The sequence below is a fragment of the Populus alba genome, chromosome 19, assembly GCF_005239225.2.
Source record: "Populus alba chromosome 19, ASM523922v2, whole genome shotgun sequence".
NCBI classification, from domain to species: Eukaryota; Viridiplantae; Streptophyta; class Magnoliopsida; order Malpighiales; family Salicaceae; genus Populus; species Populus alba.
The window spans coordinates 8,616,338-8,634,903 of record NC_133302.1 but is presented as its reverse complement, the minus strand read 5'-3'; positions in this window follow the sequence as shown (position 1 = coordinate 8,634,903).

Below are 18,566 nucleotides of genomic sequence, written 5' to 3'. Positions count from 1 at the left end.
ACAATTTTAAAATGAAAAAAGAACCCCTTGAAGATACAATTCATCCATGTTTTTGTCAAGGGAAAAAATTGATGATTATTAATTAGTTCATACTTAGTTATATATTTACTCGTATGATGTTGCAAGTAGTTTTTGAAATCGCTTTTTATTTGTTTTTTTACATCTAAAATATATATATTTGTACAAAACAACTACCATTTAAATTAATTCATAACAAATAAATTTTATTAAATAAATTCTTTTTTAACTCTCTTTTTTACCAAAACATTTTTTTTTATTAATAGCATGTTTTTTCAACTAAAAGAAAAGGAAATTAAAATAAGTTTTTTTTGTAAAAATTCCAATAATTTAGAATAAGGATGGAAAAAATGTATTTCTTCAATCTAAACTACATTTTCTTATCAATGCATTGTTTTTTTAACAAAAACGTGTTTTTTATCATCAAAAACATTGTTTTATTAAATAAAATAATTTATTATGTTCTAAAAAGCAAGTTTCCATAAATAATTACTGAAAATCATGTCTCAATATTTTATATGAAATTAAAACAAAGAATAATTAATTTGAGAATTGTTTTTAAAGAAAATAACAAAAAACAATAAATTTAATATTTATTAAATATTCATGATCACAAATTATTTTCTAAAAATTTGTATAATACATTCATATATAATAATTAATGAAATGATTGTTAATATTATGTATTAAAAAAAATAATCTTATTTGAGAAAAAAAGGTAGAATTGAATGGTATGTAATGCAATAATAGTTTAAATATAATTTTATTTTATTTTTTATTTAGAATGAGATTTAATTAGAATTTAAGAAAAAATTCAAAATAAAACTAAAAAATTGTATAAAAAGATGTTATATCACAACATCGTAAAAGTTAGGTCATATGTTTGGATATAAAAGATTAGGCATGTGCACCTAACCCATGTATATTTTATTTAAAGAGATATTATAAATTAGGAAAACCAATAATGTTCAATATTATATTCAATGTTATCAAAAAAGCGAGTTGACTTTTAAAATCTTATAATTTTATAAGTCAACATATATCTAACGTGTCAAATCGGATTAAAACTCAAAAACTAGTAAAATTGGTCAAACTCGATCAAGTTCGTTCAAACTCGGTAAAATCAGACCAATTTTACGAGTTTGAAAAAAATATATAATTATGCATTCTGGTAATATGTACCTTAACATTTTCATTATTTTAAATTTATATCTGGCAAAACTTGTGCAATTTGGCAATCAAGGGCTTGATTTTGACTATAATTATTACAATTTTTTTTTAATGATACAAGTTATTTGTGGATTTTATTTCCATAAAATTAAAATACGTTTTCATTCTTCACAATTTCTTATGTAAACTATTAACATATCAATTGATATATTACTCTGTTTTAGCTAACAAATATATAAAATAAAAGTTGTAAATTGGCATACTTGACCCTTAGAGTAATTAATATTAAATGGTTTATCAAAATTTGAAGGGAGTTATTTATTGTAAATGACAAAGTAAGTGGGAGAGTGGGTCGATTTGTCCAAGAAATAAAGGAATCATTGTGAATAAAATAAAAATGTTTGGACTTTTCTATTATTTATTTTAATTGTGTTATGTTGTTAATTACTACTTGATTAAAATTGTTAATATATAATTAGTTAAAATATCTTACTTGTGATTTTATGATTCAAGTTTATATTGTATATTCCATATCGTGTTAAAAAATGTTTTTGACAACCTTGATCGTACCGTTAACCTTTACACAAATTGCAATATCTACATAGAGAAGTTGCATGGATTGCTCACCCATGAAAAAATAAATTTTCCCAAGCGAGCAACCAATGTTGGCTTTACTTTTTAAGAACCCTGGTCATCCATTTCATTCCTCAAGATTTCGAAAGAAGAGAGTAGTTCTTGCTGTACTTCTTCAGCTATAATCTCTTGTGGACTTCTGGTGCAATTCCTTTCCAGTTTGCTATCCTCTACATTGCATGAAATTCAATACAAAATTTTCAATAAAAACATTAACCCAAACAACTTTCAAGGGTAGAAGCAACGAATAATGTTAGAGAATAATATAAATTATATTTTGGGATCTCACCTAATAGCTTAAGTTATTGAGTTGAGATAGTTATTTGATATGGTATCAAAGCATTGATTACTAAATGATCACGAGTTCGAATCTCATCATCTACATTTATTTGATAAAAAAATTAAGCACAAGGTAATGTAGGCCTCTGCAAATTTAAAGTCTAAAGAGTTTTCATTTGAAGGAATGTGTTAGAGAATAATAAAAATTATATTATAGGACCTCATTTAATAGCTTAAACTATTAGATTGAGATATATCTTTGACAAATAAAAGCATAAATTATTAAAATTCTGAAATATTTCACCAGATATTGAACACATATCACCTCTGGTGGAGGTGTTCGTCCATTCCACAAGAAAGAGAAAAGGGGTTGCGCACCCAACACAATGATCCATACGCTTATTGATCTATCAGCATGTCCAATCAATGTTCACATTCTCACTAGTTCATCAATGCATAACGTATACTATTTATCTTCATTCTAACCTATAAAACTACCGGCTTTGGATGTAATAATTATTTCCCTTCCCTAATACTTTTTCTTAAAAAAAAATTAACAAAATAAATTTGAATTTTACCATAATAAATTGTAACCCGTATTAACTTGTTACCAGACATAACCTTGATGTTAATTGAAAAGGTAACTTATTGATTAAGTTTATGATCACAGGTGAAAGGTGATTTATTGATTAATTTATTATTTTTAAAATTATAGGGGATAATTTAATGGGAAAATTAACCATTTTTTTTTTGTCGCGCGTGTACATTATTGCGACAATTATTTTTCCAGGTCAAGATCTCTTTGGTGATAGGGAGTATCATAAGAAATTCTTATTTCTTATTAGTTAAAAAAAGATGGAGTTATCACTTAGTATTTTAAACACTAGAAACCTTAAATAGTCTTAGAGTTTGAATAAAGGGATTATTTGAGTATAGGAAGGACATATCATTATAATATATCGTTAAACTGCATTATTTGTTTATCTGATATAAGTTAAGGTATTGTTATGGATCTCTTTGGTGATAAGGGTAGAATAAAAAATTCTTGTTTCTTATAAATAAAAAAAGAAAGGAGTTACCACTTAGTATTTTGATCGCTAAAAATCTTAATTGGTCTCTAAGTTTGGATAAGGGACTAGTTGTGTGTAGGGAGGATATATCACCCCTAATACATCTTACTTAAGGTAAGTTGCATTGTTTGTTTGTCTGATATAAACTAAGGTATTGTTGTGTTTTCTAACAATTGATCTGTTTAAGGTTTAAAAAAGGTTCTCGTCAATTAGAAGGTCCTTATCTTATCACGTTAAAGCTTAGCTATTCTAGAGTCAAAATATATTTTTGTATTTTTTTATTTTTTAATATCGAAAATACGTCTTACATATAAGTTTGTAATTCTTGATATTGAGACAAACAAAATATTATTTTTTTTATTTTTAAAATGTCGGTCAAGTTCTCATGGCTTTAATAAACTGGTTACCAAATCCAAAAAATACATGAAAAAAAAAATACTATTTTGGTGATTTTTTTAATATACTAAAATATCCAAATATAATTTATTTTAGAGAGACTTGGCCATAAACAACTTAAAATAAAATTGAATTTTTGAAAGAAAGATTTGTTTTGTTGTTTTTGTGAAAGGACCTGATTTATTTAATATCAGCAAAGCATCCGTGAAAGTCTTAATTTCAACTATTAAATATAAAAATGCAAAAAAAATAATGAACTCAAAATTAATTGTAAAATGATCTTCCAATACTTTGAAAATTTATTAAAATTAGATTAAGGTCATGTTTGACAAAACACTACAAAAAACAAAAATACAAGGCTTGAAAAAAAAATTGAATGTGTTTGCCAAACAAATCTTAAAGACCAAAAAATTGCATTTTTCTTTGACAAATTTGTGTCAAGCCAAACATGATCTTGAGCTACTTGTAGGCTCAACCCAAACCCCACGGATGGGGCTCTTTAACACAAAACCGAGCTTGGTCTAAATGGGCTAAAAGAGCAAATGGCCCATCCTTCCCTTTTCTTTTAAAGCAAAGGAGATTAAAAACCCAAATCCATAAACAAGTAAACAAGAAAGCCCTTCATTCTTTAAAGATCAACCTCATAATTGCATGCAACACCTCTGTTACATTATTTCTTTACCGAACAAAAGCATTAAGCTCTTTGTTGTGTGTGGTCCCGCACCATGTGATGGGGGGACCACCACATTAATTAAAGGAGAGGCAGTTGACTATCTCTCTTAATTAAAAAGCTGGAGCTGCCACTGTAGACGCAATAGAAGAAAAACAAGAGAGAAGAGAAAACCGAGAGAAAAAGAGAAGAAGAGGCAGCAGAGCAGTCCGTGCTCTTCCTTCGATTCCTAGCTCGTTCACCGTTGGATAGGGCGGAAATTTTGACAGCAGCTTCTAGACACGTTGCTCTTCATTCTGGACGGTTGGATTGAAGATTGGAGGCGTGGAAGCTGGCCGTTTTGACAGAAAACGGGGCTGTCAGTTTGTGAGTTTTTTCTCCAATAATTCTCTTATAATCTTGTTGTAATCCGAGAATAAGTTGTTCTTGATGATATTATGTTGTATCCCTTAGTTGAATCTGAGGAAGAACAGTTGTGAACCCATTATTGTTGATAGTGGAAGTTTTTTAGGTGGACTACGGTCCCGTGGTTTTTCCCGCATCGGGTTTTCCACGTAAAAATCTTGGTGTTGATTTGTGTGAATTTTTGCATTATATTTGGTCATTGTTTGATTCTGTTTTTACTGCACAAAGAAGGAAATAATTGGGACTTGTGAATTGTATTCCGCTAAATTGGTGTCCGGTTGTTCCTAGTTTTCCCAACAAGTGGTATCAGAGCACTGGTTGTGTAGATTGAATTTCTTGTGCAGTTAAAATGGAGAAGGAAGATTCGGGCATGATAAAGCTTACTTCCTCAAATTATTTTCTATGGAAAACAATGATGGAGGATCACTTATATTGCAATGATTTGGCTTTACCGATTGAATGTAAAGGAATAAAGCCTGATGAAATGGATGATGCAAAATGGAATGGGCTTAATAGAAAGGCTACCGCTAATGTTAGAAAATGGGTATCCTCCAAGTCTATTAATCATATTTCTCAAGAACATGACTGCTATACAGTTTGGAAGATGTTGGAAGAAACCTTTGCCAAGGAGAGTGCACAAAACAAGGTTTTTGTAATTAGAGACCTTGTGAATTTGAAGTATAGAGATGGTGAAGATGCTTCGGTGCATATAAATGTATTCCAAGGATTCTTGAATCAGTTGTCATTGATGAATCTTGAGTTAGCCGATGAAATGCAAGCATTAATCCTATTGAGTTCATTGCTGGATAGTTGGGAGACTTTGGTGGTGTCACTTAGCAATTCTACTCCGAATGGAAAGCTCACTTTGAAAACAGTGAAGGATTGTATCCTCAACGAAGAGAAGAGGAGGAAAGGGACAAGCACTTCCGAGTCTCATGCACTTGTTACAGAAAGTCGGGGGAGAAGTCCAAGCAGGTTCTCTCACAGCAAGCAAGATAGAGAATCCAACAATAGAAAAGGCAAATGGAAGCCAAGAGGAAGATCTCAGTCAAGGAAGGGTTTCAAGTGTTATTATTGTGACAAGCCTGGGCATATGCAAAAGGATTGCAGAAAGTACAAAAGAGATCAAAAGGGTAAAAATGAAGACAAGAATGAAGAGAATGGTACAGCTGCAGTTGTATTTGATGGTGATGTTGCCATTGTTTGTGATGATGGTTGTGTTAATCTTGTATGTCAGGATACCACCTGGATTGCAGATTCAGCAGCTTCTTACCATGTTACACCCCGACGTGATTTTTACACATCCTACACTGCTGGTGACTTTGGTCAAGTTAGGATGGGAAATCAAGGGATGGTTAGTGTTGTGGGCATTGGAGACATTTGGTTGGAAACCAATACTGGGTGCAAGTTGCTACTCAAAGATGTTAGGCATGTGCCTGATATGCGCCTACATTTGATCTCTACAGGTACTCTTGATGAAGAAGGCTATTACAATTTCTTTGGAGATGGTAAATGGAAACTCTCCAGAAATTCCCTAATTGTTGCTAAAGGGAAAAAGATGGGTCTCTACATGTCACAAGCCAAGGTGATCAAAGGGGAGGTGAATGCAATTGAAGATTGCTCTACTGATTTATGGCATAAACGGCTTGGACATTTGAGTGAGAAAGGCCTTGGCATCCTTGCCAAGAAAAACTACCTTCCATTAAAAGGTATGAACTTGAACACATGTACTCATTGTTTAGTTGGTAAACAACATAGAGTAGCATTTCAAAGATCACCTTCACATAGAAGATCACATGTTCTTGATTTAGTTCATACTGATGTTTGCTCTATGATTGATAAGTCTCTTGGAGGTGCATTGTACTTTGTTAGTTTTATTGATGATCACTCCAGGAAAATTTGGGCCACTTGTTTGAAATCCAAAGATCAGGTGCTTGATGTCTTTAAGGATTTCCATGCCAGAGTTGAAAGAGAAACTGGTAGAAAGCTGAAATGTATTCGAGCTGACAATGGTGGTGAATACAGAGGTCCTTTTGAGAAGTATTGCAGGGAACATGGTATCAAGTTGGAGAAGACAGTTCCTAAGACTCCACAGCAGAATGGAGTGGCTGAGAGAATGAACCGAACCATTGTTGAAAGAATTAGATGTATGCTCTCTCATGCAAAGCTGCCTAAGTCCTTTTGGGGTGAGGCAATGAAGACTGCAGTTGCCATGATCAACCTTTCTCCATCAGTTCCTCTTGATTTTGATGTTCCAAATGGAGTTTGGAAAGGAAAGGATGTCTCTTATGCACACTTGAGAGTGTTTGGATGCAGAGCATTCGTACATGTTCCAAGGGATGAAAGGTCTAAGCTTGACAACAAGACAAAGCAGTGTATTTTCTTGGGCTCTGAAGATGATGAGTTTGGCTATAGGCTATGGGATCCAAAGGAGAAGAAAATTGTGAGAAGCAGAGATGTTATCTTCTTTGAAGATCAAACCATTGAAGACTTTGAACAGAAGGAGAAAACAGAGTCTACTACTTTTATCCCATCTAATTCAAATCCAATACCTACTCCACAGTTACCTTTGATGCCTGCTAATCATGGGGGAGATTTGCAAAATGATGATAATGGTGGTTTTCTTAATGAGCCATTAGTTGGTGATCCTGAATCAGCTAATGATGATATTGATGTTATTCCTGAACAGGTTATGCAGGAAGCTCCAGATGAGCCACAATTGAGGAGGTCAACTAGACCTCACCAACCTTCCACCAAATACTCTCCTCATGAATATGTGCTGGTTACTGATGGGGGAAAGCCAGAATGCTTTGATGAAGCTATGTCACATGAGAAGAAAAGTGAGTGGTTGAAAGCAATGCAAGAAGAGATGAAATCCTTGCATGAAAACCATACTTTTGAGTTAGTGAAGCTTCCTAAAGGTAAAAGAGCACTCAAGAACAAATGGGTGTTCAGGCTGAAAATTGATGAACATTGCTCACAGCCAAGGTACAAGGCAAGATTGGTTGTGAAAGGTTTCGGTCAGAAGAAGGGTATTGATTTTGAAGAAATCTTTTCACCAGTGGTCAAGATGTCTTCAATCCGAGTTGTGCTTGGTTTAGCTGCTAGTTTGAATCTTGAAGTTGAACAACTTGATGTGAAAACTGCCTTTCTCCATGGTGATTTAGATGAAGAGATCTACATGGAGCAGCCTGAAGGGTTTGAAGCAAAAGGTAAAAAGCAGTTAGTTTGCAGGTTGAAAAAGAGCCTATATGGTTTAAAGCAAGCTCCAAGACAATGGTACAAGAAGTTTGATTCTTTCATGGTGGATCATGGTTATGACAGGACCACTTCTGATCATTGTGTATTTATGAAAAGGTTTCCAGATGGAAACTTTATTATTCTCCTGTTGTATGTGGATGATATGTTGATTGTTGGCCATGATGCTAAGAAGATTCAGATGTTAAAGGAAGAGTTAAGCAAGTCTTTTGCAATGAAAGACTTAGGACCGGCAAAACAGATTCTTGGCATGAAGATCACACATGACAGGAAGAAGGAGAAACTTTGGCTATCTCAGGAGAGATATGTTCAAAAGGTACTTGAGAGATTCAACATGAGCAACTCCAAACCGGTTTGTTCTCCACTTGCAAGCCACTTTAAACTAAGTTCTAAGCAGTGTCCTTCAAGTGATGAAGAAAGAGATGAGATGAAAAAGGTTCCTTATGCATCCGCAGTTGGTAGCTTGATGTATGCCATGGTTTGCACAAGGCCGGATATAGCTCATGCAGTTGGTGTGGTTAGTCGGTTCCTCTTTGATCCTGGTAAAGAACACTGGTCAGCAGTGAAATGGATACTCAGGTATCTCAAAGGTACTTCTAGTTTCAGCCTATGTTTTGGTAATAATAAACTTGTGTTGGATGGATACACAGATGCAGATATGGCTGGTGATGTTGATTCTAGAAAGTCCACATCAGGATACTTGATGAAGTTTGCAGGGGGAGCAGTCTCATGGCAATCAAGGTTGCAAAAATGTGTTGCATTATCCACTACAGAAGCTGAATATATTGCTCTTACTGAAGGGGGCAAAGAGTTGTTGTGGATGAAGAAGTTCTTACATGAACTTGGCCTAGTTCAAGAGAACTTTGTGTTGCACTGTGATAATCAAAGTGCAATCCATCTCAGTAAGCATCCTACTTTTCACTCTCGATCAAAGCACATTGAGGTTAGATATCAATGGATTCGAGATGCTATGGAGATGAAGTCATTTGTTGTTGAGAAGATCCATACCGATGATAATGTGTCAGACATGATGACCAAACCTCTACCGAGAGAGAAGTTTGAGTTTTGCAAAAGGGAAGCAGGCTTGTCAGAGCCTCCTAAATTGAAGCTTACATGTTGATCGCCAGTATGGCGAATTCCTCACATGGTGCGTGAGGGGGAGATTTGTTGTGTGTGGTCCCGCACCATGTGATGGGGGGACCACCACATTAATTAAAGGAGAGGCAGTTGACTATCTCTCTTAATTAAAAAGCTGGAGCTGCCACTGTAGACGCAGTAGAAGAAAAACAAGAGAGAAGAGAAAACCGAGAGAAAAAGAGAAGAAGAGGCAGCAGAGCAGTCCGTGCTCTTCCTTCGATTCCTAGCTCGTTCACCGTTGGATAGGGCTGAAATTTTGACAGCAGCTTCTAGACACGTTGCTCTTCATTCTGGACGGTTGGATTGAAGATTGGAGGCGTGGAAGCTGGCCGTTTTGACAGAAAACGGGGCTGTCAGTTTGTGAGTTTTTTCTCCAATAATTCTCTTATAATCTTGTTGTAATCCGAGAATAAGTTGTTCTTGATGATATTATGTTGTATCCCTTAGTTGAATCTGAGGAAGAACAGTTGTGAACCCATTATTGTTGATAGTGGAAGTTTTTTAGGTGGACTACGGTCCCGTGGTTTTTCCCGCATCGGGTTTTCCACGTAAAAATCTTGGTGTTGATTTGTGTGAATTTTTGCATTATATTTGGTCATTGTTTGATTCTGTTTTTACTGCACAAAGAAGGAAATAATTGGGACTTGTGAATTGTATTCCGCTAAATTGGTGTCCGGTTGTTCCTAGTTTTCCCAACACTCTTGTATGCAAATAACTACCTGTGCTGGTATGCACCGTTTGCAGCAACTTCAACAAAACAAAAAAAAGGATATACCTCACTAGACCGGTTTTGGGAGAGGTCTACGCTGCTGCTGCTGCTGGAGCTGCTGGAGCTGCTGGCGTGATTGAGGAGAACAACCTCTGCTGGCAGTGGAGTTGCTGAGAGAGATCTGATGGTGACGGCCTGAGGAGCACAACCTCTGCTAGCGAGACTGATGAGAGGTAGCTGGTCTTGGAGCTTCTTGCTACGCACAGTGGAGTCTGTTTTTATAGTTTGTGAAAGAATAAAGATCCCACGATAAAAAGAAACACTCTCTTCTAAATATTTATCTTCAAAGTGTTTATAAGTATGATTTTTTATTATGTAGTAAATTAAGTAAAAGTCATGGTGAAAGAACTCTTTTAAGTAAAAGCTGTGGAGAGGCTACGCTGGTGCAGCGTAGGTGCTGCTTGCTGAGGAAGCTGGACCGCGATGCTGCTGGAGCTGAAGCTGTGATGTTATTGGTTATCGTGGTGCTTGCTGCGGTCTACTACCAGTTGAAGGTTGAAACTAAAGCTCTGTTGCTGCTATGATATCCCTCAGTTCCATTCTCAAAAAGAAACCGGCTATTGTTGTTTTTGTGGAATCTTTGTCTAAATGGAATGCTGCTTCTAGTCGTTGGCTTGCCGTGAATGATCTTCAAACTGTAATGAAAATGGCGAACATTTCCTATTCCCGATAATAACCAAAAACCAATCTCCCTTGATGAGCTTGATAACTTGAGAGCAAGACCAATGACCTTTTTTTAAAACAAAATCATTGCTTTGGAACTAAAAGAAAAGGATGGAGGGTAAGGAAGGCTTATGCTCCACAAGGTCCCTTACAAGGCTTAGTTATTTTGGCTTGTATTTTCAAAAGGTTAAGTCTAGGTGGAGGATCAAACTAAGGAAGATGAAGGTGCTTGCTGGTTGTAAGGAGAAAAAAAAAGGAATGAGATGAAATGAGGGTGGAAAGAAAGTGGAAACAGTGGTGTGCTTTGCCATTTCTAAGTTCGTTTCAGGCCGGGAAGACCACCGCCCCACCCGCTCTCAGGCTGCTTGGTTTAGGTTTCGTATGATAATGGAGAAGTTCGAAGGTTAATGGCTTGATGGGCTCTACGCCCTTAATTTTGTTGAATAGATCCCAGTCATTCATTAAAGCTGAATATAATTTTGCACGCAGAAGAGTTCTAGGTAGTGTTCTTGGGAAAGAATCTGCAAAAAAAATTGGAATTTTATCTTAGATTGAATTATAAATACCAAGTATAAGTTTACATAAGATTTATATGGTATGATGAAAGGGGTGAGGTAGAAATTAGGACTCAAAGTGGACATCCTTTTTCTTTTGTTTTAGGGAAAGAAAATAATGATTAGTGAAATTATAGTCTTTTTCAATTTACTCCTTTAACCTTTGACACTTTGAAATGTTGCTCTCAATCAGTTCTAATTTTTTGAATTCCTTGCAATTTCACCTTTAATCTTCTTTAATCGGCCCTTCAAATTTAAGCACTTTTTACAAAGAGAATTTTGGTTTTAGATTTCTTCAATGTGGTTGGTCCTCGATTGAATTTTATACTTCAAATTTCTTTCAACTAAGTCTTGAATTGTACCAATTTAATATTTCAAAGTTTTGATTGTTCCTAATCTTTCAATCTTTGTGAATTGATTCGAATTAGGTCTTTAAACTTGATTTTTTTTAATTAAGTCCTTGATTGAATGCATAAAACCCATTGAAAGTTTAATCATGTCCTTGAACTTAATTAATTCTTCCAACTTTTTTTTCGATTGACTTTCAAACTTAATTTTTCTTCAATTAAGTCCTTAAATAAGTTAATTAAACTTGTTAGAAGTTTAATTAAATTCTTAGACTTAAAACAATCTTTCAATTTTTGGTCAAGTTTGGATTTTAACCTCAATTTTTTTTTTCTTTTTTCATCCTATCTTATCAAAACATTCCAATTTGACTATTCTTTTAGTATTTTGATCTTTTGCAGCTCGAAAGCTTCTTGTTTTTTTTTTTTTTGTATTTTGATTTTTAAAAAAAAGATAACATCAACGACATATTAATGAGAAAAATTAATGATTTTAAAAATGATGCATTGAAAAGAAATTTGAAATTTAAATCCTTTTGAGACAAGACTTAAAATGTTTAAAATAATGTAAATACATCAAAATATATTTTTAATTTTTTGTGTGTTGAAAATATTTAGAAAAACAGGGGACCAAAAATTAAATTATAACACCTTCTATTTTTTAATCATTTTTTTTTTTTTTTGCATTGCATCTATTCTCTTATAAATTGATTAACACTTAACATTTTCACTCCCGAGCACAAAAAAAATGTCAACAAAAAGATCAGGTTATTTACAAGATTGATATTATATTCTAATTAATAACTAAAGAACCATGCTGATATTAAAATTACAACTTTGTCATCAAATTAATAATTACTAATTTACCATCAAATTAAATACTACAAATTTATCAAAAATAATAAAAAGAAGAACTAAAACTTTTATTGAGGTATTTCATTAAACACTACTTGTATGCAATACAAAATCAACCACAATTTCATAAAAATCCACGATTTTCATCAACATAAATGCCATAAAACCTTATATCCTCGAGGCATATAACAGGAAAACGTCCAGAAATAGATTTTCCAAAAGGTCTTGCAGCTTCCATGGATTTGCACACGACAACAAGTAGTTGGCCTTCATCCAATACCTCCATAAGAAAGTGCTCAAAGCTCTTCATCTCAACAACAAGATAAAATAGATGACTACATACCTACTTCGGCATATCTTGAATTTTTGGGCAACTTTCCCCACCTTTTTCCTTAGTGATATGAATAATTAATCAGGATGTTTTTCTTTGGTTCAACTTTTATTAATTCTAGATATCATGTCTCAAACTAATTCTATTAATCAGGATGTTTTCCTTTGCTATAACTTTTTCTTTGAAAATTAAGTTTGATCTTTTAAAATTTTAATTTTCTTGATTAAGCCGAAATTAAGCTCTCAAATTTTATTTTTCACCAATTAAGTTCCTAATAAAATTAATTTGACCTATTAAAAGTATAATAAAGTCCATGTATCTAATTAAATATTTTAATTTGATCTAAATTAATTTTTAAATATAATTAAACTTTTAATTTTTAAAATTGACATAATCTGAATACTAAAGAAAGGGATTGTTATTGGAAATAACTAAAATTCTTTGATCAAAAAATTTTTCATTAATAACCTTGACTTAAGACTCAAGTTGCTTTAACAATTCCAATCGTGAAATGTGATCAACCACCACATTCTTGATCCCCTTTTTGTTTTTTATTTCCACATCAAATTCTTGGAGTAAAAGGACCCGACGAATGAGTCTCGGCTTGGCATCTTTCTTGAAAACTAGATGTCTAATTTCAGCATGATCAACATAAATGTCATAAAACCTTATATCCTCGAGGCATATAACAGGAAAACTAGATTTTCCAAAAGATCTTGCAGCTTCCATGGATTTGCACACGACAAGAAGTAGGTGGTCTTCACCCAATACCTCGGCCACTATCCTGCTAGTGATGAAGAAAATATTACACATAAGAAAGTGCTCAAAGCTCTTCATATCTACCTCGGCCATATCTTGAATTTTCGGGCAACTTTCCCCACCTTTTCCTTGTCATATGAATAATTAATCAGGATGTTTTTCTCTGGTTCAACTTTTATTAATTCTAGGTTATCTGTGAGCATCAGGACCACAAAAAGAACTCAGCCCACCGAAGGAGACTGCTCAAGAATCAGGAGTGTGAAGGACTTGGCGTCAACTTTCATGTGTGAAGCAGCAACTCCTTGGCTTCAAAATGTGTGCAAATCACATTTATTTCGCTACTTGTTCCTTTGTTTCATGAAAAGCATGAGACCAGCACATTGATCCGTGATACGCTGCAGAAAAAAACAATTCAAACGCAGAAAAAAAATATAGGTATTTCTAACATCTTTTTTTTTTAAAATAGATTTTAACTAAGAATTTAAAATCAGATAAAAACACTTCAGATCTACCTAAATTAATCAGAGTTGACATACGAAAGTAGCAGGGATAACTTTGAAAAAAAAACAATTAAAAAACTAAATCTCGATTGACATAATGTTGAAGACAGAAAATGATAAAAAAAAATTAAAAAAAAATTTGTAAACTTAAGTTAACCAATCAATTGCGACGCAAGTCAAGCACGTCATGAATTTAATAATTCTTTTTATGTTTGAGATCATTTCTTATTTAATAAAGATCATGCAAGTTTTTTTGAATGAAATATTAAAAAAAAAAAACAAAAAAATACCATGATATGCGCATGGAAGTGAGATAGCATAATCATATTATTAGTAACAAAAGGTCAAATTAAATATTTTCAAATTACATATTTTTAGATTAAATTAAATAAAAAATAGATTATTAATAACAAAATGTGAAATTGCATTTTTTAAAATAAAAGGAAAAAAAATATATTAAACAAAAAAAAATCAAATATTATTGCCTAACTCCTCGGACATGCAATCAGTATAATGGACTATTACAACCTTCAATAATTGTTTTTTCATAAATTTATAATTAACCTAACTATATATAAAAACAATGGCTAAAACTAGGTCTAGTACCCAACACCATGAGCTTATGAAAGGAAGAGCCTAGGTGTGTGGGCCTTCAAGCCTATGCCCACACGCCTTGGCTTATAATTAATATTTTTTTTCTAATTTAAAAGAATGGATAACCTATTGTTTGCTTTTATTTTTTAAAAAAAAAAAAAAAAAAGAGAGAAGATAGAAGCGATGTTGCCCCCTATGCAACAAGTCGTCTGGAAGCTTGAAATTCAGCCACCATTATTGTAGGTGAAAAATTGAGCTTGTGGGTTTTTACAGGAAAAAAAAAACTCATTTTTGAACACATTTCCAAATAAAAACATCCTACAAATAAAATATCAACATTGATTTTCAAATAACTTTTCATGTCAAAATACATGCTAATGATTTTTTTTATTTTTTAAAAATTATTTTTCACATCAGCACATCAAAATGATTTGAAAACACTAAAAACATATTAATTTGAAATTAGTAAAAAAATTAAAAAAAAAATCAACTTTTTTAAAAAACGCTTTTGAAATGCAGAAACAAATAGACACCCAACAAACCTAAAAACTGTCTAAATCACAAAATCAATCTAAATAAAATTTTTCATTCTCAACCTATATATGGTTTTTTAGGCAATATCAAGGTTATAAACAACCATTATAAAACTTCTCTTATCTAATATATTTTATTGATACTAATTTCAACTATTTTAATATATTTTATTGATACTAATTTCAACTATTTTAATGATCTAAATAGATAAAAATAATAATTTTTTTTCTCTATGCTAGATTTCAGTGAAAGTTTTTATTTTTTTATATAAAAAAAAAAGTTTGATACTAAATTAAATTTTTTAATGATTACATAGCGTAAAAGAAACATCAAATTGAAAAGAAAATATCACCTTAATATTTTCATTCTTGTATACAAGAGGGGGTTAGAGGCCAGTTCATGTGTATTGGGGCATCAAATCCGGAGTCCATTTTTCCTGCAAATTGCCTGAAATACCGTCGATTGCTGCAAATTGCTTAGGCAAGCAAACAAAACCGTCGACTAAGAATCTATTATACGACATCAAGTTTATTAATAGATTTTTTTTTTCTTTTCTTTCTTGTATTTCCGTAATTAAATTTTATGATAATTAAATAGCACAGGTGGGACACGAAATTAATACCTCGTCCCTTTTGCTTGTTGTCGATGTTCATACTAATTAATTATTTACCCACTCCACGTCGTAGAGTAGTTTTTAAAATTTATTTTTATTTAGATTTTTTACAACTAAAATAGATATTTGTAGAAAGGTCTTTTCAAAATAAACATATTTTATTAATTAAATGAATAATTCTTTTCTTATTCAAGCTTTATGTTTTTTACCATAACATTTTTTTTAATGGTAGCATGTTTATTGAATTAAAAGTAAAGGCATGTAAAATAATTTTTTTTAAAAAAATTCAATAATTTAAAATACATGGCAATCAGCTGAAAATAATTATGTTGGGGTGTAGTATGGTGTCAACTGCTTGGTGAAGAGATAATGCATTAAATACTCTTGTAAAGTAACCATTCGAGCAACATTTCGGGTATAAAAGATTTAAAATAATGAACAATAGTCAAATGACAAGTCGTCTAGCATCTTTTTTTTTTTTGTATTGGTTAAAACGACGTCATTTTGTACTAAAATAAATTATTTTGGTCAAAACACAATGTTTTATTTAAAGGAAACAATATCATTTTGACATCCTTGGATTTTTAATTAAGCATTTGACTAAAATTCAATTTAGTCTTTTGTCTTTTGATTTTTTTTAATTACATTCCTAATTGATTTCAAATATTTTTTTTTTTGACAAAAAAAATTTGTGCTAAATGGAACACCAAAAAGAAAAGACAATTATGTTTGCTTTCAACTCTTATTTTGACAACTCCAAGGAAAGAGCTATATCCAAAATAAAATTTCTATGTTGAAAAGTCATTCCTTCATATTGGATAAAAGTGCTACAAATTTGTTTTTTTTTTTTAAAAAAAAAGATTTTGATTGGAAGTGTTAGTTAAAATTAATAAATATTTTTATAATAGACTCTTTGAAATAGTTTTTATTATTAAAGTTAATATAAATAAAAAAATATATTTATATTATTTAAAAATATATATTATTAATTTTACCCATCTAAATAACATCTTTCTCTTTATAATTTATATAATCAATTTTAAGCTATAATTCCAAAAAATTCAAAAACTATTTTTGTGAAAATATAATTTTAATATATATTTTAGATAATTTTAATGAGTTGATTTTAAAAATATAAAAAAATATTATTTTAATATATTTTAGTATAAAAAATACAATAGTAATCATACACTCTTAAATAGTACGAAATCATAACAAACACAGAGATGAATGGTAGCATTTATTTTCGTACATGGCTCATGATCTCCATGTACGGCTACTTTATTGGAACCATGATGGACGAACGGTAGCATTAAATTTTAAGGGCCATTTTTGTTCCTCCTCCGACCCCACCATTCATCATTTCCTGATGTTCTTCCAGGCGAGGCCCCTTCTATCTCTGTGCACTCATGATTTCCTTTCCTGTTTTCCGCAGCTACAATAAATATACCAACACATTCTTACAGGAATGCTGACATTGAGGGTGATTGTAAATGTAATAGTTATTTGTGGTTTCAAATTTTTTAATTTATAAATATTTTTTTATATTAAAAAATTATCTTTAATACTAGTATATTAAAATATCTGAAAAAATAAAAAAATTTAAATTTTAAATTTTAAAAAAACATGATTTTAATGATGTTTTCGATCATTGTCTAAAACGGAGAAACAAAATTGGGTAATGGCATAATCAAAATAAAAATTTTGTGTACAACTATGAATATTATTTCAAAGAAGAAAAGAATTAGCAGCATTTAAAAATAGTGAATTAACACAGTTTAATAATGATGTTAAGTTGCTTATAAGAATAACAAAATGCTAAAAGAAGTTAAATAAGTTGGAACAAATTAGAATGATCAAAGATGAGAAAGAAAAAAAAAATAATAAAATAAAAAGTGAAGACAAATCAAAACTCTATTAAGATATTTATCAGTGTTATTAAAAAAATCTCAATAAAATAAATTCAACAACATAAAAAAAACATCAAATATTATCAGAAGTAAATCACATTTTCCATCCAAAAGCTAACGAACAGTTAAAATGAAAAGAAAAAAAAAAAAAAATCTTAAAAGCACATCAAAGATTCAATTATTGTAATTCATATTAGCCCATTTAACAATTTCTTTAAAATACCATGCTTTTCATTAGTGATATCTTAAAATGTTGTATTTGTAAGTCACGGTGTTTACTAAATTGTGCTATTTATTTAATTAGTAGTTCAAAATATAATATATAAATATGTCCAATTCAAACATACATGTTTTCCAATTACAAATGTTCGGTCCTTTAATGATTGAAATAAAATTAAAAGGATTATAATGGAAAGAAATTGGAGAAACCTCATAGACCTCAACGGTCAAGGTCGGTGTCAATTAGGTCCCAATTAATTTTTCATCTCAAATTAGTTCCTCAATGTATCAATAAATTTAATAAATTCTCAATTAAATTCTTTCATTATTTTTAATCAGCAAGATTATCATGTATCTCACACATCAATAAACTTTCTATGATTCTCACTTCAATAACGTGAAACTCATACGATAGTAAGGAGAAATCATATGATTTTCACATGAATACTTAACCATTTTATTAACTTAAACTAATGAAAGGATTTAATTAAAAACCCATTACTAAGTTAGGGATCTAATCAAGATAAAAAATAAATGGGAGACCATGTGGTCTCAAGTTCGAGCCCTATAATTGTTAATATGATGGTTATTGGAAGCTTACATGGTCGTTAACTTTAGGTCATGTGGGATTAGTCGAGGTGTGAATAAGCTGATCCGGATACCTATGTTAATAATAATAATAAAATAAAAGACCCAATTAAGATTACACCTATAAAAATAGAGACCTTTTTACGTTTTCTAAAAAATTATAAAAAAATCATTTTAAAATAAATAGATGTAATATATTATAAATTCTTAATACACGTTCAATTAAAATTATATATACAATATACATTTTTTAGGCACATTCAAATCAAATTTTTTAATGAACAGGTAGTTTTTACT